The 6,000-nt window shown below is 41.8% G+C and overlaps 1 protein-coding gene across 2 annotated transcripts in view; it reads right to left on the reverse strand.

Moving 5' to 3' along the window:
- STRA6 (signaling receptor and transporter of retinol STRA6) overlaps positions 1-5,248 on the reverse strand; it is a 73,828-nt gene extending 68,580 nt beyond the window's left edge. For both annotated transcript variants that reach the window (XM_074232691.1, XM_074232692.1), the window contains exon 1: positions 5,032-5,248. The gene's annotated coding sequence lies outside the window, so the exon portion shown is untranslated. The remainder of the gene's footprint in view (positions 1-5,031) is intronic.
- Positions 5,249-6,000: the final 752 nt, after the last annotated feature.

Here is a 6,000-nt window from a genome sequence, read left to right on the forward strand (position 1 = left end):
TAAAAGATCAGAAAGGGCAAGCAAGGGCATACAGCCAAGGATTAATAGAAGAGTCTTATTTTGTCTTATAAGAATAATGTCAGGAAGAATGAAGTCTGAAAAGACCTGAAGTTTGGGGAAATTGCTAAGGGTGATCAAAATGACTTTTTAAAGATAAATGAAGAAATTAAATTCGGCAAGTTTTTATTATTATATCTAATATGTATGAGGTGCTAGGTGCTGGGGATACAAAGTCAAAGATGAAACAGAAGATAGATTTCAAAGAGATTGTATTCTACCAACGCAGTTCAGTGGACAAAGTTCTAGATTTGGAGTCAGGAAGACCTGAATTCAAATCTAGTCTCAAATGCCTCTTAGCCATGTGATCCTAGACAAGTCCCTTAAACTCTGTCTGCCTCAGTTTCCTCATATAAAATGGAGGTAATAGAACCTACCTCACAAGGTTATTGTGATCAGATGAGATAATATATGTGCAGTGCTTTATCAACATTTAAATGTATTATTATTATTATTAGGAGGAGGAGGAGGATAAAATATAGATATAGATAAGTAAATAGAAAATATTTACCAGATAATTTCAGTGATATGGAGAAGACTAACAGCTGGGGTGAGGGTGAATCAGGGAAGAACTTGTGTAGGGAAGGGCATTTACCTGAGCTGAGCTTTGATCAAGAAAACAAATGATATATTCCTAGATGACAGAGAAAAGGCAGAATACCTTCCCCCAAGGAGGATGTCCTTCATGTTGGAAAGGAGAGAACAGATTCCATAGAGATGGACTTAAGAGTTCCAAGATAAATGAGAAATTAGTAAGAGAACACATTCTCTCTAAGCCAGGTGAATTGTATTCTACTGTGCCAGCGATGGGAATGCCAATGTCGGGAGCCTGAAGTCTCTGCTATGGTTACTTCCTTAGGGAAAAAAGAAAAACTTTACCAGAGTATATCACTTTCATAGCAGGCAGTCCAGTATGTGGATACCCTTGTATCTCAGACTGATGGGCATTAATTAACCCTGGGGACACCATCCCCATATCAACCACTTCAGCAACTCTGGATAGAGAGATGGGGCAGTAGTTCTGTCTAATCAGAACACAGGCAAACACATTTTTTGGTGTGGGACCCCTTAAAAAGGTATGGGAGGAAAAAGACATCAGGGCTGTTGCTCTATGTAACAATTGAATAACCTTGTGTATGCATCCATCCTTTGCCACAGCAGAAAGTTGAGGTCTGGCTTTTATGGCCAGCAGCCCCCTGCTGCCTGGCATCTGGTCACAAACTTTGCAAAGTAGTCCCCACCTGGAGCAGACAGAATCACTTGCAGGTTCAGTGGCTACTGAGTTTTTGGTCAAACCTTCCTTGTTTGCTTTGTTGACCTCACACAGCTAGCATTATCAGTGACCCTTAAAAAATCTTGGAGGATGAGAAAGATGCCAGGACACCAGGGAAGGCAAATACCCTGATTTTTATAGAGAGGAAGATAGATTTCAAAAATTACACATCACTGGGTTTCATGCCAATTACTGACAAAACTCTGGGACAGACTGCTAAGCAGAAGTTTTGTGAGCTCATTGAAAATAGTGTTCATTAGGAGCCAAAATGGATTCACTAAGAAGAAAATATGATAAACCTAGTTCAATTCTGTTTCCACCAGTCACTAGGTGGGTAATGAATTCTTCAGGTTGAACAAGTCTCAGAAATTTCCTAAGTCATAAAGAGGCTTTGTTTCCATGAAGGGTACTTCTTACAGCACTAAAATATCCTCATTACTCAAGTGTCAATAGACAGGTAAGTCAAGGTAGTGCCATGGATAGAGTGCATCATATTTTCAGCAAAGAATTCAACAGATTTTCTCATGACATCCTTATGCTCAAGGTGGAGAATCATGGAGAATTGTCACATATGACAGTACAGATAGATGAATTTGGAGTTGGTTGAACAATTATACCCATGGAATTTTGAATTTAATGAATTGATTTCAGTCTAGTTGACAGATTGTTGTGTAGAACCTTTATGATCATCCTAATATATTTCCTCTTCTGAATGAGAAGTTTTCCTGGACCCTCCAGGGCTATGGCAGTGAAACATAAACTCTGAAAGGTCTTACTAACCTGGAAAATCTTTGAAGTTGGTTTGGCAAGTCATCAGAGCACCAGCCTTAACCAAGTTCAAAGTCAACCACCACAGAGAGATCCATTCATTGATAACTTCAGCCAGAGCAACCCAAGAGATTCTCTATAGAGATATGGAATGACTGAATTCCGCATTGGTGGAAGAATTTCCCACAAGGACAAAATCAAAATCCTTCTAAATACTGGCATACATGTGGGAGAGGGTTTAGATTTCTATTTGGGGGCTGAAGAAGTCAGAATCAATGGGTAGAATCTATAAAGAGACTGATTATGGTTCAAGCATATGAGGCAATAAAAATATTTAATGAATATTTAATGAAATTGTTATACACTTTGACCTGGAGAGAACTTGTGGCTCAGTGAATATGTTGGATCTGGAGTCAAGTTCAAGTCCAGTTGAAAACACTTCCTTGCGATGTGAACCTGGGCAAGTCCCTTAACTTCTGATTCTTGGAAAAAGAAATGACAAACCATTCCAGTTTCTATGACAAGAAAATCCATGGACAAGGCCACAAGAAGTCAGACTTGATTGATTGACTGAACAAATGCCCACAGATACCCCAGTAAAGTTATCTCCCTCCAATTTTTTTTTTAAAAAGAAAAGGACCCACATGTATAAGTATTTATAGCAGCTCCTTTTTATAATGGCAAAGAATGAAAACTAAGGGAACATCCATTCATTTAGGAATGGTAAATTAACACATTGTGGTTTATTAACATACTGGAATCCTACTGTTTCATCTGAAATTATGGACAGTTTCAGGAAACCCTGGGAAGCGTCATTCAAACCTATGCAGTGTAAAGTAAGAAGAAACAGGATATATAATAACAACATTACACAAAGAATTATGAAAGCTAAGAACTCTGATCAAAGCAATGACGTAACCTCTTAACAGAGGTGTGATAGACTTAACATGCAGAATGAGGTATATGTCTTTGGGAATGGTCAATTTGGGAATTAATTTTGCTTGACTGCATGCTTATTACAAGGATTTTCTCCTTTTCTTTGTTTTGTAAATGGGAGGGAGTAGGTGGCTGGGAGAGGAAATAAATGCCTGTTAGTGGGGGGAAAAATTAAAAATGAATTTTGCAAATGAATTGGTTACCCTTGTGAAGAACTGGGATGCACTGGATGAATGGCTCCATGGAAAGGATGCTGCCTTTGAGGTCAGAGAACCTGGGTTTGTATTCCATCTCTGTCACTTGCTAACTGTGTAACCTTAGACAAGTAACTTTGGCTCTCACAGCTCAGGTTGCTCAGAAGAGGTTTTAACTGCCTCTGTGGTCCCTTCTAGCTATATGATCTGTAACAGACTGAATGGCTAACACATGGGTTCCTTATTCCCACTTCCTGAGAGGAGACTGGCAAGTTGATCAAGGCGACCTGAAAGATTTTTTTCAGCTCTCAGATTCTAAAACTCCATATGGGAAATATTATAAATGTATAAGATACATATACATGCAACCATATTCAGACATATTTACACATGCATGCAATGCATATATGTCTATATGCACATATTTTGCTATCAACATAAAGGAGTCCGTTTGGTAGGGAGCATGTGTGAGGGAGTCAACTCCAAAGTGGCTGGGGCAGAAAGCGCTCAACAGTGGTGGAGATAAGAAAAAGGCTACACAGCCTTTCACACAACACCAAGTCCCCCAGAGGTTATAACTCCCTCAAGGTCACCCAGAACTTACAATAGAGCTGGGGATGGAACTGGATTCTTTGACTCTGAGGTTAATGTTCTTTCCATTAGAACCCCCCACCTCCAAAATCCCCAAAAGTCTCCCAACAGCCGCTGATACTACTATCACCCACTTACACATGCTGCTAGGCAAGGGACCATGTAAGTAAGCCAGGCCAAAGAGTGAGGTCTAAGAATCTGGTTCATGCTCACTAAATTTGGAAAGGATCACTGAGGCCAAGCTGCCATTTTTACAGAGAAGGAAAGTCTTCAAGTGTGCTGAGTTCAAATCCTGAGCTCTTTCCATTACAGTAATTCTTAGAATTTCTCTTTACCCTTTATCTAGTTAGAATGTAGAAGAATCTTTCTTCATTTTCTCTTTTCTTTCCTTTTTCTACCTCTTCTAGCTCTCATTTTCTTTCTTTTCTATTTCTCTCCCCTCTCTTTTATTTCTTCTTTCATTTCTTTCTCCCCTCTCTTCTTTCTATATCTTCTTTTATTTCCCTCTTTTCTCTTTTCTATCCATCTCCCCTCTCTTCTTTCTTTTCTATCTCTACTCCTCTTCTTTCTCTCTTTTGCCTCTCTTCTTTCATTTCTAGCTCTGTCCCCGTCTTCCTTATATCTCTTCTTTTCTCTCTTCTCTCTCCTTTCTTTTCTATCTCTCTCCCCTTTCTTCTTTCTATCTCTTTTCCCTCTCTTCCCCAAAGCTTGTCTCTTTCTCTTTTCTTTTTCCTCTCTTTTCTATCTCTGGCTGTTTCCCTTCTAACTCTTCTCCCTTAATCCTCTCTTTTCTTCCCCTCTCCTCAACCTCTCCTTTTCTTTCATATTCTCCCTTTCTCTCCTTTTGTGTCTCCAGCTCCAAATACTGAAAAACTCTGCTCCTATTAGCCCCAAATTCTCAACTATACGGCCTCCTGCCCTCTTGTTTACCCCACCCATGCCCTTGGACCCTAAATGTCCAAGACATACACCACACACTCACCCCCCCCCACATACACACTTAAACACACACATACACAAAACGCACCCATATACAAACAGACACATACACAAACACACACACACACACACACACACACACACACACACATATACATATTCTCTTTGCCCAGTCCCTTTTTGCCACTACTTACCTCCCCCGCTTTCCTTTTCTCTTTTCTCTTCCCCCTCCCTTACCTTTCCCACAGAACCCACTGAGGCAGACTCTCTTACCTGGATTCCCTTTGGCAGAGGAGGCTCCCTGGACAGCAGAAGGCCACTTCCAAAGCTAGTTCAGCCTCAGCCTCCACCTAGCTGGGACCCTCGCCTCCTCCACTCTCACCCTATGGGATGCCCCAGTGTCTCCAGTGGGAGGCCCAGGCCAGACTCCCCTCCCGGCTGCGGCTGCTCAAGGATCCCTGGGCCTCTGAACTCCCCCCCCAGAGCCTGCCTGGAGGCAGCACACAAAGTGAAAGGCAAAGTTCAGCTCTTCGGTGTTCCCCTCCCCACTGATTACGTTAGCCAGTCATTTCATCGCCTCCTTGTCTAAAGGGGCTTGGTTTGGAGCCAGGAAGGTCTCAGAAGACTTCTGGAAGCTAATGATATTCTCTCGGAGAGTTTGCACATCCCTGGTTAGCCCCTAGCCCCAAGTTCTACTGTTCCCTAATATCTGCTCTTCTAAAATGAACTTCCTCCCCTCCCCCTCCCCTAGGAAAAGAGCTGCAGCAGCTGGGGCTCAGGTGGGAGCCTTTGGGGACTTCTAGAAATGATAAAAGTGGGACCTAAGACTTATTGAACAGGTTGCTTATTTTCTAAGAAGAGAACAGGTGCCTATTTCTCCTGGAGGCTTTTTGTAAAGGCTGGCAAAGGGAAGGCTCAAATCTTCCCCTCCCCTCTGACCTTGATGCCCAGGCTATCCTTTGCCTCGTTCTAGATCCTCTGATGTTCATTCACTCGCATTCCTTGGCCCAGACTCCCGTGGAGAGAAGCGATGTCCTAGAACATTATTCTTGGGCCCTACAAATTGTCGACTTACAAATTAGCCTGCTATAGTTGGTCAAATATTTAATTAATTCACCTCTAAAACGTTCCTAGATTTAATGATGAGGCCCACCTGCAGCTGCTGTGGTAGCACCAGGCCAAATGATTTTGTTCATCTTATATGGTCCGAGGACCAGGTTCTCCACTCCTGCTCTATGGTGA

Source organism: Macrotis lagotis, chromosome 4 (genome assembly GCF_037893015.1).
Source record: "Macrotis lagotis isolate mMagLag1 chromosome 4, bilby.v1.9.chrom.fasta, whole genome shotgun sequence".
NCBI lineage: Eukaryota > Metazoa > Chordata > Mammalia > Peramelemorphia > Peramelidae > Macrotis > Macrotis lagotis.